Below are 19,518 nucleotides of genomic sequence, written 5' to 3' on the forward strand. Positions count from 1 at the left end.
CATTGAACAGGCTACCCGGATCTATGAGGTGCAGAAACCGATAGATAGCAAAAGTAATGCCCAGAAAAACCCCAAAGCCAACAGCACCCCTGCTGCTGCCAAGGTGGCAGAGGTAAAGGTCACCCCCGTTTTGGATTTGGAGATGGGGGGGCCTAAAAACCTACCTGCACCTAATAATGCTAGGACCAGGAGGTCCTCGGGTCAGTCACAGACAGGGAGCCAAGGAGGCAGCCCCACAAATGGGGTCCCTCGCTCTCCTGATTATGTAAGTCCCCGTTACAAGGGGAATCGACCCATCCTGGGTTATGTGTGGACTCCTCCAGCCCGAGGGGGGGGGATCCAGCCAAGCACCTAACCCAGGGAACTTCCCTCCAAACTTCCCACAGGAGGGCAGAAATTTACCAAACCCTGGGCAGAACTTTTTCCCCAGATATCCACCCGACTTTCAGCCCCAAAACCATCCATCCTTCTTTCCCCAATTCCCTGAGCCCAGACCACTGAATCCGGGAGAGGGGAGGCCAAGGGTGGAGGGGTATCCAAATCTTCCCAACCCGGGGTATTACCAGAGGAGGGACAGCTACCCTTCCCGGGATCAGCCCAGGGGAGAAAACAGGGCCCCGTATCAGCCTGAGCGGGTTTCCCAGTTAGAGCGCCAGGTTCAAAACATGGCGCGGGATCTGGGTCACATACTGAGGGCTCAGCAGAACCCTCAGATGGGCGTGCCGGCGCAGAACGCACCCAACTCTGGACCTGGTGCTCCAGAACAATGACGGGGGCAGCACCCCGATAACTCACCGGTTCCCAGGGAGGAGGCACAAAGGGAAGGGGGGTGTAAAGCCTTGGAGGAAGCTTCCTTCCTCACTTGTAAACAGCCCCTGGAAACCCAGGAACCGGAAACAAAATCTCTTGCCCCTGAAAGTCTGCCTCCTAAGGAGCAGAGGGGGGGTAGGAGAAACAAAAGACCCAAACAGACTCAGTTTGAGGAGGAGATACAGATCTTCCAATTTGAGGGAGAGGGATCCTCAGAGGATCCTGAGAAAAGGATCTTCTCCTTCAGAGAGGGGGGAACTCCTCCCAAAGAAAAATGGGTCCCTAGGAATGCAAATCCAGACTGGGGAGATGTGGAGACTGAGCTACCGCCGCCCACCATCTCATCCCAGAACCAACAGCAAGAAAATCCCCGGGTTCAAACCCATACTGGGGACTGCCTCCAAAAAGGGGGGGGCGGCCCAGAACTGGAACCAGGGGAACCCACAATGGCTCTGATCTCCAGTTGCCAAATTTTTTTTTCAGATTCCCAAGACTCTCCACAGAATTCTGCCCAAATCTCTTCGCTAGCAATGTCCAAAACCAGAAAGTTAGCCCACCAGTTGTCCAAAAATGTACATTACCTGTGCCCCCTTGAGGAGAAGGAGGGAAGATATTATGCCCCGGTACAAGTACAGGGGCAGGGTACAATCTCGGCACTGGTGGACACTGGATCTCAAGCTACCCTTCTGTCCAGAAGGGCCTTTGACGAACTGAATGCAGGAAGGGGAGAGAATTACCAAATTCCTCTCACCTCTCTTCCGGGACAACTACAGAACTTTGACGGGAAGGAAATTCCCGTTGAGGGGACTGCAGACTTGGACATTAAAATTGGGCGACATAAGTTGAAACACCCGGTCATAGTTGTGACCCCGGAGGGCACCCCTTGTTTACTAGGGAATGACCTCCTGAGAAGGTTGTCACCCCTAATAGATTGTGTAAACAAGGTCCTCTGGACCCAGACTAGCCGACCAATAAAATTAAAACAGAGTGTCAACCATGTTAGTTTAAACGGCACATGCCACATGGTTGAACAAAAATCTGACCAAGTAGAATTTCACTTCCAGAACAACCAGATTCCAGACGTGACAGTAATAGCAGTAGGACAACAGACTAGTGATGGGGGGTCCTCTCTATTTCTGAAAATCAACCTTCCTTCCAGTTTAAGGTGGTATTCCACGCTGGAAGGAAACACTCTGAAATTCTATACCAATCCACAATCTGAAACTCCCACTCCTATAGTCCAGAAAGATGTGAAATCAGCTCAGAGCCTGGCTGATATTCAGCAAATTGGAGAGCAGTTGTTCATCCCTGTTCAGTTAAATGATGGGAAGGACTCTGTTCTCGCTCGAGTGTGTGTGAACAACGGTAAGAGCTTCATCAGCGAAGCCATGTTTCGCCAACTCCCAAAAGATCCAGCCATTCCCACCTTCAAACTGATAGACAAATGGGAAATGGACCTGGAAGCACCTAATTCCAAACATCTCCTGCCAAGCAGGTGTATGCTCAAAATCTCCATTGGCAACAAGAGCATAGTCCACAATTGTTGGGTCGTGCGAGACGTCCCTGCCGCCTTTTACTTAGGCAGTGACATTCTCAATCGCTTTGCCATTAGTTTGGACCTAATAAACTTCAAAGCTTGGTCCCGATTAGCGGATAATCCCATGGGCTTTGATGATCCAGAAAAAGCATTTAGGTCAGCTCAATTGCTACCTTATGCAGTTGAAATTCAGGTTAAAGAGGAAGTCACCATCCCAGAAAGGACCCGACAATTCTCCCTGGAAGTGAAAGTTAAAAGGGGACAAGAGTTGAAAAACCCTGATGCTTACATACATCTAAATGCTTCTCTCCAACAGCAAGGGTTGGGGGTAAACCCAACACCATTAGTCAACATAGAACATGACACCATTCCAATAGAGGTGGATAACAGCGACTTAAAGAGTATTACTCTAGCCGCAGGCACCATTATTGGAATGGCGGTTGATGACCGACATTTCTCCATTGATCTTAGAAATGAACTGTTAGGACCAATCCCCAAGGACTGTTTTGACAGTGACAGTGAGGACAATACAACACCAGACAGGATTTTTACCCGGCATGGGGGGAACTTCCTGGTGTACACTTCCTGCCCTTATGGTAAGGAAGATGTGACTTGTGAATTCAGGAGGGATGAGGTGATTTTCCAGGTTCATGAAGGCTGCCTTGCCCACCTGAAGCCTCCGGTCCAAATCAGCACTCTGACCAGGGACTTCTCCACCCAGCTGGAGGAGGCCGCGGAGATAGCCAAACCAGAAGTCTTTCCAGGCTTCAGGCAGATGGTAGAAGAGAGAGTCAACCTAGCTGATGCCTGTGTGACTCTGGAACAAAAGCAAAAGTTGAAACAAGTTTTCTTGGATTTCCAAGATCTCTTTGCGGTAGACTCATATGACTGTGGTCGCACTGACATCCACACAACAACAATCCCCACGGACCCTGGCATGACTCCTGTGTTTGTGAAGCAATATCGCTTGCCTCTCGCATCAATGGAGTCCCTTACCGAAATAATTAAGAACCTTGAGTCCCGGGGAATAATCCGTCCCGTCCACAGCACCTTCAATAATCCGGTGCTGGGAATATTGAAGCCAAACGGCCAGTGGAGACTCTGCGCCGACCTTAGGGAGCTCAACAAACGGGTCCATACTTCCCGATGGCCTCTGCCCTACATTGACCAAGGGCTGGCCCAGATTCAGGGGTCACAGGTATTCACTGCAATAGACCTGACCAATGGATACTGGACCGTGCCTGTCAGCAGGGAGGACCAATACAAACTGGCTTTTACCTTTGGGGGCCAGCAGTACACATGGACCCGGACTCCCTTCGGATACCTCAACTCCGGCAATGAATTCAACATTTTCCTACATAAGGCCATGCCCGACCTGGGTGCGAGGGGTAACCTGGCTTATGTAGATGATGTCCTCATCAAAAGTTCATCTGTGGAGGAACACATAGCGGAGATCCATTATGTTCTGACACAGTTGAGGGCCGCCGGAGCAAAACTTTCCTTTCAGAAAGCACAGTGGTGTAGAACCCGTGTTAATTTCTTGGGGCATGAGATTACTCCTCAGGGCCTCTGTCCCCAGGAAAAGAAAGTGGAAGCACTTCAGAAACTGAAAGACCCCACAACTCTGCGGGAACTAAGGAGCCTCCTTGGACTGACTAATTACAGCAGAAAGTTCATTGAGGGCTACGCAGAGATCACCAGACCCCTGATTCATCTCCTGAAGGGGGGGGTCAAGTGGGAATGGGGTCCAGAACAAGCCGAGGCAGTAAAACAACTCAAAAGAAGCCTCTCACAAGCGCCTTGCCTAGCTTATCCTGTCAGAAACAAGGAGTTCTTCCTGGAGACGGGGTTCTCTAATACGTGCTTGACGGCCGTATTATACCAAAAGCATGACAAGGTCAATAAAGTTATCTCCTATGCGAGCAAAACTTTATCCTCTGTGGAGGAAAAATTCAACGATTGTGAGAAGGCACTCCTGGCACCGGTGTGGGCATTGAAGAATTACCGCCCGTTTATCCAGGGGGAACACATCATAGTGGAGACTCCACACCAGCCTCTGCAATATCTCCAAAGTGACAGAATCCGGGCCGGAAATGTGAGTAATTCCCGAATTACTTCCTGGATTCCGTCAATGCAAGGCTTTCCTGTGGAGGTCCGATATGGCCAAAACAAGAAGAGTCCCCTCGCGCAAGGTCTGGCTGACTTGCATGATTGTGCCAGAGAAAACTGTCTCGAGGACGAAAGTCTAAAAATAAAGGACAACATGGAGGCATACCTTAATTCCCCCCACAAAGTCTTTGAAGAGGACAAGTGTGAGGGAATGCCCACTGTCTATGTGGATGGATGCTCTTACCATGTTGATAACAACGGGGAGAAAGAACTGGTGGCTGGCGTAGGGAATGCATGGGTGAATGAGTCCCCAGAACCCTCTGCTGGATACAAAATTGGTCCCCGAAGTAGTCAGGTGGCAGAATTGATGGCTGTGCATCAGGCCATCCTCACTGCTGTCCAGCATCAACTCCACGAACTGGTCATAATCACCGATTCGGATTATGTACGGAACGGGTTCGTGGAGCACCTGGTTAATTGGAAAACCAGAGGCATGTTATGTGCTAACAACAAACCCTTGAAACATGGGAAGTTGATCCAAAACATTGATGATCTGGTCACCTCGAATGAGATGACCATCTATTGGAAAAAGATCAAGGGTCATTCCAAAGTAGAGGGACCAGACAAAACTGGAAATGACTTAGCTGATCAGCTGGCCAAAACCGGGGCCATCCAAGGGGATCTAATTGAGATTGAGTCCCTGTTGGGGGAAATCCAGGTCACTGCTATCACTAGGTCCCAGACAAATGCTCACAACGACCTTTCAATTGCACAATGGAGTAAGGAGACCCCTGATGCTGATTTGATTACAGCTCAGAAGGGGGATCCAATAATTGGTAAATTTTACCAGCACCTTGAGGACCCTGAGAACTTTCCCCTGACGGATACCGATTATATTGGGAAAGAGGACCTAAGAGTGTTGATGAAATGTCCAAAAATGTTCCGAATCCAAGACGGTTTGCTGGTAAGGAAATCCAAAGCTGGCCACGATCAGTGGGTGGTTCCTACCTCATTCCGAAGCCTGATGTTAAGTCACGCCCATGATGCGGCCACTGCCGGTCACAGGGGGTTTCACACAACATTGGAAATCTTAAGAGAGGTTGCATACTGGCCACACATGGGGCAGGACCTCGACCAATACTTGAAGGGGTGTCTTGTGTGTGCACAATTTCAGCCATCATCCCTCACGCACCGCGCGCCTTTACAAAAGAGGGGGATGACACTGCCATGGTCAGATTTACAAATCGACTTTGTAGGCCCCGTGATTCGCTCTGCTAGGGGGAATAAGTACATGTTGACTGTGACATGCTTGTTTACCAAGTGGGTGGAATGTCTCCCAGCCCCAAATTGCAAGGCAGAAACGGCAGCTGCCTTGATGATTAACCACATCTTTTCCCGTTTTGGTCTACCTCAAAGGATTGAGTCAGACAGGGGTAGCCACTTCACCAGTGAAGTAATGACAAAGATGTGGGAGATACTGGGGGTCAAGAGAAAGCTGCATATTGCTTATAGACCAGCTTCTTCTGGGGCAGTAGAGAGATATAACCGGACAATTGTGAGCATATTAAAGAAGTTTGTGGCAGATTCTGGGCCAAGTTGGGATATCCGATTACCTCTGGTCCTAATGGCCATCAGATCTACCCCTTCATCTGCAACCAAAATGTCACCATTTGAGTTGATGACTGGGCGCAAGATGGTGCTTCCTCAGCATTTGCTCTACAGGACCCAAGAGCAGACACTGATAAATGCCTCCACTACTCATGAGTATGTAGAGAATTTAAGGAAACACCTCCAACACGCTTTTGCTTATGCTCAGCGGAATCTAGAAAGATCAGCTGATAGCATGAAGACCCACTATGACCTGAAAACTTCCAGGAAGGAATATCAGGTGGGGGACCGGGTCTATCTATACAACTTCCAAAGGAACCAGGCCAAGCAGCGCAAATTTTTGCCTACATGGAAGGGACCATTCGAGATCATAGACAAAATCTCCCCTGTGGCCTACAAAATCCACATCCCCAAAGGTCCTTTGGCAGAGGGAGAAGACAAGTGGGTCCACATAAACCAGTTGAAATGTTGCCATCCCAGGCACACTCTGCAACAACTGGAGGAATCCTCTGGAATCCTAGCGGGTACTGTCTCAGACTAATTCAGTTCCAATCATAAAACATACCACATCTAGTCTCTAAAATATTGTGATTTGCATGAAACTGTCTCTTAGTTATACTGTTTTTTTTTCAAAATAAGAATGTAATGTTTCGTTATGATGAAATGCATATGCTGCCCCACTATCTCAACAGTGGTGGAAAAACGTCTATGAGTAGGTATTGCCGCTCTTCCTTTGTCGTCCTAGGAGAAAGAAGACCTTGAGACTGGCCAAGGAGGACGATCCGGAGACCGGGAACGAAGATCCAATGGGCCCAGTGGACCGCCCAATATTCCCATCAGGACCGGCGAGGGGAACCGATCGATCAGTACCGGATGGAGAAGAAGATGCTGAACTGTGCCATCTACAGAAGAGGAAGAAGATTATGCGGACAGACCGGTGCGTGGGTCAAAACCCTTGGGCACGCGACTCCCCATCGACTCAAATTCAAAGTGCAGTCGCGTGGGGGGGCTTGTTGGGTGTCCTGACCCACGTTTAAGCTATCATGCCACAACACTTGGTGCTGTGGGCTTAGAAAATTCAAGATGGTGGAAAACCCACATGTGCGCCGAAATCCAGGAATGCTGTGCAGTTTGTGCGCACACCAAAATGGTTGCCTCACTTGCCACCCACCAGTGCGAGAATGAAAGGCCGGGTTGCCATGAGGGAAATGGGTTGCCAAAGGAAAAACAGTAGCGCCGGTTAGCTTCAAAGCGCTTTAAAACCACCATTGGACTACCCGCACAGTAGTCTGAAACCATTGGGAATGGCAATGCTAATTGCCAAAAGCAAACCCATAACTGTTGGGAATTCATTTTCTTAAATCCCAAAAATGGGTGCAGTACCTGTACTCACCACCATCCAAAAGCCGGCGTTTTAAAACAACCCTGTGTTTCTCTGAAGGCAGGCTCAAAATGCCTATTTTCAAACATTACAATATGTGCAAAATATTCACTGAACACCAGCAGACATTTGGCAGAATGGAGTTTTGTGTGCCTACAAAATCTGGGAAATGAAGAGCCCAGAACAATGCTTATAACAAAACTGGCTGAGCTATGGAGTCAGCAGTTTAAGTTGCACTGGATTAAAGACACTAAAATCGAAAATGTTTAGATTAAATGAGTGACCTATGTTTGGTGTCACATGCCTTTGTAACTGTTGAAATGTCATAGTTTGCACTTAGAATCAGCATTCTAGCTGCATGTGTAAAATTGCAAGTTAATTTAAAAAGCAACAAAAAAAAAATGACATTTTATCTGAAACTTGGCTTAAGGAACTGAATTCTGCCTGGCAACTACCCCCATCAGGAGTGAAACTTGAGTCACAGCTGTGTTCCCAGGCCTAGCTGCCCTTTTGCTGCTCACACTAAGGATATGCCATCTATCTGATAATTGAATTACCTGTGCTCTACAGGAGCTCTGAACAAAGCCTGTCTTGACTCATGCAAAGGTTTTATTACAGCGGTCGTAAAATGTAGCTTCCTCTTGGCAGAAGCTGGGAGGGGCACTGCCTGTGAGAGCAAGCTGGCTTGGCAGAACTGGATAAACCAGTATTTCTACCTTGTGCTGAGAGGAAACCACACCCCTTTGGAGCCAGAACATAACTTTAAAAAGATGGATCATTCATAGAGCGGACATGTGAAAATTTTATAAATGACACCATAATTCTTGTGATTTTTCTGCCCACGTTTTAAGAGGTTTTTCGACCCGGTGGCATGTTCAGGGGGGTTTTAGCGGAAAAGAGGATATTACTCAAAATGTGTGCATGTGAAAAATCTGACACTTCATCAACTAATGTCCATACTCCTTGCGCACATGTGTGTAAATTTGGGGTAATGTCCGGAATTGCAAACCAGTTAAAAAGTGCAAAATATTGCCATTTCTGAATGCAAGCTCCCAGGAAGAGCAGAGTTTGAACAGGGTATACCTCCTGTAATGCATGATGGGTGCATATGATTTTAAAACAATATGTACCTCTGCAAATATGTATTTGTTTCAAATCTAGATTTGTGTGTAAGTTGACAGGAGGAGTGGACTCTCTGCAAGCCATAAAATGACATCACGCTGACACACACTTCCTTCCCCAATCAAATGAGAAATGGAAGTTTGACCAATTAGAAGCTGAGAGAGAGGTAGGGTCAGTGATGCTAGAACACACCCACATTCTAAACACATAAAAGCAGACAGACAGGACAGATAGGGACTTTCAAATCCATCTGCCGCTGGAAGCTCTGCCGGAAAAATCCATACTTTACCTCCATCAAACCTCCAGAGAGCCAAACTAGAGACTTCAATCTATCCAGAACTAGAGACCCAGACCAGAAGCAGAGTAGAGCTGACCTGTTAGCAGAACCAGAGAGAGCTGACCCAGATCACTGTGAAGTGCAGAGACCAGAGGCGAGTTTAAAACCTGACCAGATCCATGACGAGGCCCATTTCACTCAAGAATATAGTGTGAGTACCTAGAAAACTGTGCAGAACCAATCTCCTAGTTAAATAATATAATTCAATCTAGTTTAATCTAAGTAGAACTGTCTCCTAACTGTCACCTGTCATTTGCAAAGCTGTTACCTGTCATTTTCTAGTTGCAAGCTGCACTTGTCTTTTTGAACTTTAAAATTTCAAATCTGAAAAACGACCTTTATTTAATCGCTCATATCTCCGTGACCGTTTGTGCTAGAGACTTGCAGTAACTTTCATTTGAAAGCTTAGAATCTTAGCTTTGAATCACACCAAGAACCACATTCCTACCCCTTATAGTTTTACCGCAATCGCGGAAAACGCACGCGCGAATTTTGCCGCGATTTGCAAATTTCTCCACGTGTAAAAAGACACCAGTTTTGCTTTTCCTTGCCAAAAACTTTGTTTACCTGCTAGTTACTACTAAAGCATTGTTAAGGTGATCCTGAATTCATAGAGAGTAGCTATCACTCACCCTGAACCTCTGAAAGGGAATTAAAAGCATTTTAGCATATTTTTTTAATTCATTGCCAGCACATATCAAAGCAATTTGGGCCTGTGTTTTCAAACTTCTGTAGTCTAAGCTTGCTGGGGTGAACTGAATCACATTTGATTGCATTTCTGAGAACTGTGTGTTTTCCTTCCATTTCCTTGCCTTGCATCAAGGGGGGGAGGGGATTGCCAGAGAAAAGTGATTACATTGTTTTGTTGAAATCATATTGAGTATTTCTATACTGCATTTCATTCATTCAACCTTGCATCCATTTGAACTCTATAAAGCATTCTCTATCACATTATTCTTCTTTTGTTCCTATTTACCAGTGTGCTATCTCATCCATTTCATGTCAACTCATTAGTGATTATAAAGAAGTGTGCTAGTGCCAGATTCTCCGTTGTTAATCTTTATCATATCAGATAAAGTGTGATATTCAATTATTAATTTATTATAAAGTGTGATATATATATATTTTAAATTATCAAATAAACCTTTTAACTTGCAAAACAGAACTACTTCTTGGCTCAGTGGGGTCAGGGGGATTCCAAGAGAGGGGTGTTATATAGGGGTAGTCATCCAGAACGCATGAACTGGACATAAAGATATATCAATAAGGGTTTTCATTCAGTATTATAGACTAGGCGTTGACTTAGCTGTAGTGTTGAATTGAATCCTCTTACAGAATGAAGGACAAATAACAATGCAGCCCTTCATCTAGCATTCACAGCCAGTCAGAGAGAGTTTCATTTTGGGAACACATGCCACAAAAATGAACAATATGAATGGCAAGCTGTTCAGTGAAAAACAACAAAATATTTAAAATATCCCACATATGAAAATATTTACTTCCATTTGAAGAATATCAACACGCCTGGTCCCAAAACATTTCCATATTCTTTCAAAGATGAACCTAGGTGAGGTGCAGATTTGGATTTCCCTATACTTCAATATGAGAATGCACGAAAAAAGACAATTATAATAGCTTGGGGCAGTTTTCGGGCCAAAGTGGGCCACTTCTTTTCTGAAATAAACAGAATTCGAATATACATCAGGAAAACAGGCTTTTGCATATTGAGCCCAATACAGCAAATTTGCAATTCTGTCAATTGGTTAAATAATTTCACTGTTAGGACTATGCAACCTATTTCAACAGTACTCTATACACCTAGTATCCAACACCTGATAAGTATTTATTGTTGCTAGCTAAGCAGCTATTCACTACCCACCATCAGAGCGGATTAAACATTTACAAACTCATTTAAGTAATCATACTTGACAGATAGTGATAGTTACAGCATGAAATACAGATTCAAAGATAAAAGCAGTGGGTTAATATATAGAGACGGCATGCACGGACTGGGAAGGTCTGGGGGGAAAGAGGCGATTTTTGCAGCAGGCTGGGTGGACTGCTGTACCCAGGGCAACATGTGCAATGAGCAACAATAAAAATAAAATAAAATGTACATCACTAAAATTCCAGTCTGCCTCGGATGAGTGCAGTTTTCAAAGGCTTACTGGCTTCTGTGCATATCTATTCCAGCAATCATATTGATTTCTGCATTGATGCAAACACGCCTCCACATGTGGACCTCCACAGTAAGATGTAAATGTGCAAAGGCCACAGGTGAATGTTCATAGTGCACAATGGCAAGACATATTCCTTTGCTCGTTATTTCAATGTTGGCTAACAATGTGGCACATAAACCTTTAGTCTATTGCAATCTGCAGCCACATAACCACTTTTCAGGATTCCTACTTTCCAGCGAGGTTAGACTTCATTTATTTGATTTATTTATTTGTTATTTGTATATACAAGAAATGGTGTTCAAAGGCTCCTTAAAACAAAAAAAGGGGCAGGGAAGAAAAAACAATAATGGTCCCACTAGTCCTTGAGTTATTCAGATCGTGCAAGAACAGTAACCAGAAGAGCAAGGGGAGGGACTGGGAAGTGGGAAGAGGTAGGTCGTGGCGGAAAGGAAAATGCTGGGGTGGGAGGGATGTACGGGTCGAGAGGAGGTGTACAAGTGCAGGTTGTAGGAGGAGGAGGAGTAGGAGGAGAAGGGGAAGAAGGTGAAGAAGATTTTAGGCGTTCTCATAGTTTAGGCGTTCTTTTATTTCTTGTAATTTAGGCGTTCTCTTTGACTCCTCTCTCACCCTCTCGCAACACATTTCACTCACCTCTCGTGCATGCCGATACCACTTCTACAATATTCGCAAAATCCGTCCCTCCCTCACATTTCACACCACCAAACTCCTAATTTCCTCTCTCATCTTTTCCCGCCTCTTCTGCTGCTCCTCTCTATTCTTTGGACTTCCCGCATCTCATCTTGCCCCTCTTAAAGATACTGTATACTACTCTGATGTTCGTACCCTTTGTCTCCTTACCTCCCGTGACTCCATCTCTTCCTCGCTCTCTTACCTTGGCTTGCTACTTTTCCACTTACAGCTAAAATTTCACTTTCTCTGCCTTGTCTTCAAATCCCTCCATGGTTTTGCTCCGCCTTATCTGTCCTCCCTTCTCTCCTTCTACTCCCCCTCCCGTTCCCTTCATTACGCTGACCATTTCCTTCTCACTGTACCTCCATCCCCCTGCGCTTCCTCCCGTTTCCACGCCTTCCAACTCCTTGCACCTCTGCACTGGAACTCGCTTCCTCTCACAGTCCGCTCTACCATGACCTTCACCTCATTTCACACTTCCCTTAAATCCCTCCTCCTCCATTCTCCTCCTTGAAAACTCCCCCTCTGCCCTCTCTACTTCCCCTCCCCTCCCTTCATCTGATTTCTCTCTCCCCTCTCATGATCCTCCTCTCTTTCCCTTCCATTTTCCCTCGTCTAATCCATCTCCACCACCCCACACCTAGTCCCACTCCCCTTTCCCCTTCAGTTAATTGCTCTTTGGACTGTTTTGTCGAATGATTCATGATGTCATTTTGCTCCCACTGTTATTTGTTATCTTGTATTATGTTGTTCCACTGTACAGCGCCTTGGTGTAAAGCGCTCTTTAAATAAATACATCAATCAAGAAAACCTATGGGGCTAGACAAGTGCTAACGGGAGACCAGGTGAGCAAGTGCCAGGGGAAGCAGGGAGTGTGGACCACAGGCAAAGCGCAAGGATGGGGGTGAACCAGGATCAGTGGGGAGGAACACCCCGCCAGGATTGGCAGGGGAAAGGGGCCCAGAAAGGCAAGTGCAGGTTGGGGGGGCAGGAAGACAGGGTGCTGGGGTATAATGGGCGAGGAAGGCCTGGTGGAGGCTGTGGAGCCTGGTGCCCTGTGGAGCTCAGAAGGGACCAGGCAGCTCGTCAATGCGACCGAGGGGGACATTAGCAGGGGGGAGGTGAGAGGGAATGAAGATGAGAAAAGTTGGCTCTTGAAAATCTTTTGGAACCTAAGCAGATCAGGCAGAAGCCTGAGAGGGTCAGGGGGGCCATTATAGAGGAATGCTCTTGCCGTGGAATGAGATCTACCCCACACTCTCTGCTTGGAATAGCGTCCGATCTGCAGAGAACTGCAGCTAGACAACCAAAGGTCTCTAAGAGGCAGGTATTTAGGGAAAGAGTCAGATGTAGTGGGGTCCCTAGCCCCAGAAAACCTTGTGGGTGATGCAGAGGGTCTTAAACTTGATCCTGGCAGCCACTGGGAGCCCGTGGAGATATTTTTGGGCTTGAGAGATGCGGTCTCTGGGCTTTAGGCCAAGGATAAATCTCAGTCCTATTCTGGATTAGTTGAAGGAGGCGAATGGAGGATTTTGGTAGATTGAGTAAGAGGCTGTTGCAAAAGTCCAGTCTGGAGAGGACCAGAGCTCTGGACACATTGAGTTTCTGTATGTCTGCTGCTCCAATTTCCACCTTAGATTCTTCAACTATTGTGAGTTCATTATAAACAGGGCTCGAAATTAGGATTGGATAGGGTGGAATTACAAGCAGTGCCTGGGTATCCAACAGTAACCGGTCACCAAGAGTTACCACTAGGGAACAAGGAGTTGGTGTATAGCGTTACATTAGTTGGCCTGGGGAACCAAAAGTAGCTCCTAGTAACTGTTGGTATTGAACTCACCTCTCTCTTCTACATTTGATTTGATTTGAGTCACATACTTGAAATAATCAGACTGACATTTATTGTTGTAATATAGATCAATTATATTGATGGTGATAAATACAAAAATCTAAGAAAAATAGAAATGTTAAGTCCTATCTAGTGACATTACTTTCGCGCTCTGAAACACTTGTGTATGAGCGCAATAGCGCAATAGAAATAAAATATCAATATCAAACAGTAGTTCATTAAAAATAAATGATTTGACAATTACATCTCAAGTGACATACTATTCTATTTATGGTACAATGAAACAGTTTCCAAACACTGTGCAAAAGTTTGAAACTGGCTTTGTTAAACACCGTGAAGAGAGCCACACATCGTTTGAATCTTGAAGTCAACCCTTCAACAGTTCAAGTTTGGGAGGGCAAACCTCTTTTGCAATGTTCCGTGGCATAGACTGGGGCCGCGAAACAAAATTTGGATCAATTCCATGCGCTTGCATGGCCAGCACATTCAATGTCATTTCAATGTCATTTCTTTCACAAATTCAAAGTCCATCTGTTGGAAGATTGGCTTTGCCACCCACTGTTTGCTTCTTTTGGTAAACTTCTTGTTGTAATGAGGCATCCCAAAAATTCCTGCAGTTTGTGCTTGTTCCCATCCAATGTTCTCGTTGTGTGCAAGTACAGCTAGTTTGGTTCTGGCCTCCATACCGTCTATGCCAAAATGTGGCCTTTTAGCCCTGTATTTTAGGCACACATTATGGAACACCTCCATCTCCAGTGTGGCAGAGGTCAGAGAGTCTCCTCATGTCTCTTGAAAGCGTTTTGTCGTACAAAATCTTCTCCAGTGCTTTGCGAGGAGGGGAGCCTGGAACCAAACACCTTTTCTTAAGCTCGTTGCATAATGGTCCATGTGCACATTTGTGGAAATGTTTGTTTTCTTTCAAAGAGTGTATGTTAGAACAATGGTGCTTCAAAGAACCCCATTTTTCAAGCAGAATATCTACAGATCTATCACAGGATTTTGAGCTCCACCAAAGATGGTTGCTGATGACTGTGACCAATTTAAAATGTTTTCTGTAGCCTTTTTTTCCAGCGCTGTAATTTCTTTTGAAATTGTTTTTGCGATGTGCCATACATCATATTGATGCTTTATGTCTGGGAACTGCTCCTGCATGGCCTAGGCTATTGAAATGTGACTGTCAGTGGCTATCAGGTCTATTTGCATTCCTCGGGATTTCTGAAGTTGAATGGATTTAATGAAACCATATTTTTCCATGGCAACAGAAGATGTACATTCAGATACTTGCACGACGGCTGTACTCACTATTGTTTACAGAAAAACCTAGACTGTCACACTGTCCATCACCAGCAAGCCAGAGCCTTTTGCCAGCAAGAGCATTGTCCATTGATATTTGTCAGAGTGGCTGAGCCTGGCTAATAGCGGGGATCAATAAATCCTTCTGATATCTGTATTACTGGGTTTTTGAAAGGAACTTGAGTCCCACAAAGTTAGAAAAACTTGATATTGCATTGTACATTGTCTGCTAAACAACAAAGCAGATGAACAAAGTAAAGTTCCAGCAGGCACGTTTCCAACTATAGGTTGAGCAGACCATGAAAATGAGTTATGCTGGTGTACACAGCTGCCCTTGATCTTCCGGTTGGTGCCTTTTTTTTTTTTACTTTATTGTGCATTTGGTAATACAACCTTTTACACACACACACACATTTTGAATCAATAGGCAAAATTCATAAAAGAGCAAACATCAATATCTACAAAGTACAGTCCCAATCCTTATTAAAACCCAGCTTCTTTTATACATAAAAATAAAAACAGAAATAAAATCAACAAGGTTAAGACACAGTGTTATAAAAGGAGATTGTTATAAAAACACAAAATATTAAATGCATCAAAAGAAGTTCATCAAGGAAACAAGAAATGGCCAAAAAGGAAATTTAAAACAGTTATTAATTTAAACCAATTATTCAGCGCGATATACAGAGCTCCAAAATTAATTGGAGCCGAAATCCCTGAATTCCGCATAGCCTTTGATGTACAAATGAGTCCAGGTGTTACAATTAGTGAGCATACGTCTGCTGGTTTCAATGTCTCATTTAGACAGTCTACATAAGCGCTCCTCCCTAGATACACCTGACCAGGAACCACATTTAACATAGACTAGTAATAGGTCACATTGCAGGTATAGAATAAAACATATTAATGGAGGGGAGTAGCACTTAGAAAGATAACTACAAGGTTTATCTAGAAAAATGCCTTGGTGGGTGTATTTTTCATACTTGGATTTTCCTGCAAGATAAGTAAGAGACTGGATTAAGGATGAGGGTCACCAGGAGGTTGGCCACCCCAATTTCGAGAAGATGGTTTCTAACCATACAGTCCATCTTAGTAAACCAGCACTACGGGCTTGTTTTACCTGGTCTGCCATAACTAGACTCAACACTGGGTTACTAGACACCTCAGAGTATGCGATGCTGTCCCAAAGTCTACACACAGCAGGTTTCCAGAAAGTCATCATAGATGGTAGGCCCATCTCCAATCTGATGACCTCCACTGGGGTAGGACAGGGTAGGCCACAAAGAGGTCTTAAAATATTGGCCTCTAGTGGCACCAGCCACTTGATGGAGTGTTCAGGGTAAACCTCCAGGGCATAAAGAATAGTAGGTACAATGGAAATCCTATATGCATGGACCTTGGCCTCTATAGAGCCACCCCCAATCTTATTTATAATCCTCCTCAAGGCCACCACTTCTTAAAGGCCCTGGACAAGATGTTATTAGCCATATTATTGTTATTATTTTGCAGGTATACGCCCAAATATTTATACTCATTAGCACAATCAATTGGACAGTTACCCACTCGCCAGGTAAAGCTTTTGTTTTTGAAGACCTTCTTCCCAAAAAGACAATCTTGGTTTTATGGGCGTTGATCACAAGACCATTTATTTTGGCATATTCTTGGAGGGCATCTAAAGAACGTTGGAGGCCAATTAGTTCTAGCCAGTATCTCTGCGTAAGTGAGACAAGATAAGCTAATATGCCCATAATTCGGGGGGATGATTATTACCAACACGTTCAAGGTATTTAGGGAAGTCTGATACATATAAATTATACAACAGCGGTATTAAAGCGCAACCCTGTTTTAGCCCTCTATTGGTTGAATACAGTTTAGATAAATCACCCTCCTGAGATAGGCGAATTCTAATTATAGCATCAGAATGTAGAGGTTTAAGAAGGTAGAGCATGGAGGGGTCAATGCCCCAACTGTATAACTTCCCCCATAGGCTGCTACGAATGACACTGTCAAAGGCCCCTGATAATCCACAAAACATACCTACAATTGGGAATCCGGATATTGCCAGGTATCTGAGATGTGCGTCTGTAATACCCAAGTCGGGTGGGAAGTGTTGTAGTTCTTTCTGAAACCCGTTTGGGAGAAGTGGAGAAGACACTTCTCGCGACCCAGGAAGACAGGAGTTCCAACAATGTGCTTGCAAATATTTTTGATGAGCTATCCAACATTGCGAGCATACGATAATTCATGGGAATCTCACAAGGGCCTGATTTGTGGACCGGAAACAAAATAGAATGGGCGCAGGTCTCGGGTATTAAACCAGTTTCACAAACGTGAACGAAAAGAGAATAGAGTAATTTAGCCCAGAGTGCAGGGTCTGACTTAATGACCATGTGGCTCATACCATCCGGTCCTACTGCACCAGAGGATTTCATTTTACCAATGAGTGACACATAGTCTGTTTCTTTAAATTGCTGCCATACCCGAGAACCAGTCGTAGATTCTTTTAATACATTATTGGGAACTTCATTGGGGTCCCAGTAAATGATTTTTTTTGGTGAGATGACCATACCCCTTCAGAAAGATATGTAATTTCCTTCATGGATGCACCAGCCAAGGCAAAGTGTATTAGGTGCCAGAACATTTTGGAGTCATTAGTCAATATCAATCTATTAATGTAAATCCAGTTCGCATTGGTGGTGCCACATCGATAGTTACATAACCATTCCTTATATTGCAATCTGATGTGATGTATCTCTCTGCTCCTCTCCGCTCCATTTAAGAAGCCATTTTTGCGTGTCAACCTCAGGTATTTATTGTTTTCCCTCTTCATTTTGTCAATTTCCACGTCGGAGAACATGCCGTAAGTGTGGCTAAAACTACTGCGTAGAAAATGTCTTCCTGGGACACAGCTAAACATTCTCATCAAGCTATCTAAATGCCAATCGTGGGCCTTAATGTTGTTAATAAAAACAAAATCAGTTCTGCTATCATAGGGACCATTAGACAAAGTAGGTCTATAAATCCCCTCCTTGGAAAGCAACCCATGCATATAAAATTCAGCAAGTATATTGCACCAATCCCCACACAATTTCCCCCATTGTAACCTAAGGTTCTGCCCCAATTCAGGCACTGAGTTGGCCATGTAATCAACATTAAAATCACCTGCTAAAATGATAGAGCCCTTGAGGGGATGGCGTGTCAATCCCGCAAAATGTTCTTCACAGCTTTTAGAGAAGAGGTACAACTACCATCAGGCGGATCATTAATGGTCATCAATAAAGAAGGAAGTTAACAAAAGGAGGATTATGCATAACCCTTGTGAGAAACCTGACGGTGTCTCCCTGGCAAGTCCCCGGGTATCTGTCATTCAGGTGGCCAGGACATGGCCATCGCAATTGGATCCAGTTCCTGGAGGTGGACCAGTGAGGGAGGATCATCTGGATGGTGCGTCCTTGGGGAGTGGAAGTGGGACACCAATGGGTGAGAGCCGGTGTCCCCCTTCTTTCAACACCTTTTCCCCAGCCTAACATGTAAGAAGGTCCAAAAAACTGCCCCCCACCCTTTTCCGACACAGACACTTTCGCCCAACACAAAAGACAATGGACTAACACCAGAGCAGTTTATCTGACACGTCCCAGTACAAGGGTCTGGAAAAGTCAGGCAATTGACCAGAATCACACACACCTGACGGCCCTTTCCCTGCCCCATAGGGATAAAAGGTGGAGCACGAGAGCACAGGATGAGCAAGGTAGACAGCACGACGTGAGAGCTAACTCAGCATGGGAGTTCAAGAGGAGGAGAAAGACAGCGCATTGTGAGGGGGTGACAAGGAGAGAAGCGACCTTGCCCTTTTCTGACCAAGGCCCGTGAAACCGCCGCAGAAGGAATCACAAGACCGCAAACAATAGCCAGCGTGTGTTGCAGCAGATGTCGATGGTACACGAGACTCTCCTCTGCTGCTAACCAAGCCGGGGAGAGAAGCTGGTTTCTGTGGTACCAACCTTGACTCCAGATAGGAAGAAAGTAAAGTGGTTCATCACAGCTGGTGATTCGAGGAGAGAGCCGATAAGAAGCCAAACTGTGACGAACGGAAAGTAGCAAATGGCTAATTTGACCTTTGAAAGGTTTAAATAAACTATTGATGAAAGAGGAGGAAAGCCACAGCAACAGAGGCATCCGGCACCACGTGGGCGCTCACGCAGGAAACTCTGGGCGCTTATTCGAGTGTAAACTTCCGTAATCAGAAAGTCTTGAGAAAAGACGAGAAGGGGTCAAAGTGGTCATACGGGGGTCTTGCAAAATCCTCTGTACTGTCGAAAGTCTTTGAACGATGGATGATTGAGAAACTAAGGGTAATTAATCCTGCTTGGTGTAATGAATGTGATGAACGGTGAACTGTTGCGCAAAGGTTGGCAAGAGTGAACCCGGCAGAGGGATGCTAAAGGAAAGGGGTGAAGTCTGAAGTCCATGAGCATTGTGTTGACAGGAGTGAACCCGGCGGAGGGATGTCCACAGTGAATTGTTTGAAAAGACATTAAGACTTGTAAAAGTAAGAAAAACCATGGTGAAACCGAAGGAGTGAGGATAACGTCTGAAAGGGGT

Source organism: Ambystoma mexicanum, chromosome 1p (assembly GCF_040938575.1).
Source record: "Ambystoma mexicanum isolate Mex_15411 chromosome 1p, UKY_AmexF1_1, whole genome shotgun sequence".
In the NCBI taxonomy this organism is placed as follows: Eukaryota; Metazoa; Chordata; class Amphibia; order Caudata; family Ambystomatidae; genus Ambystoma; species Ambystoma mexicanum.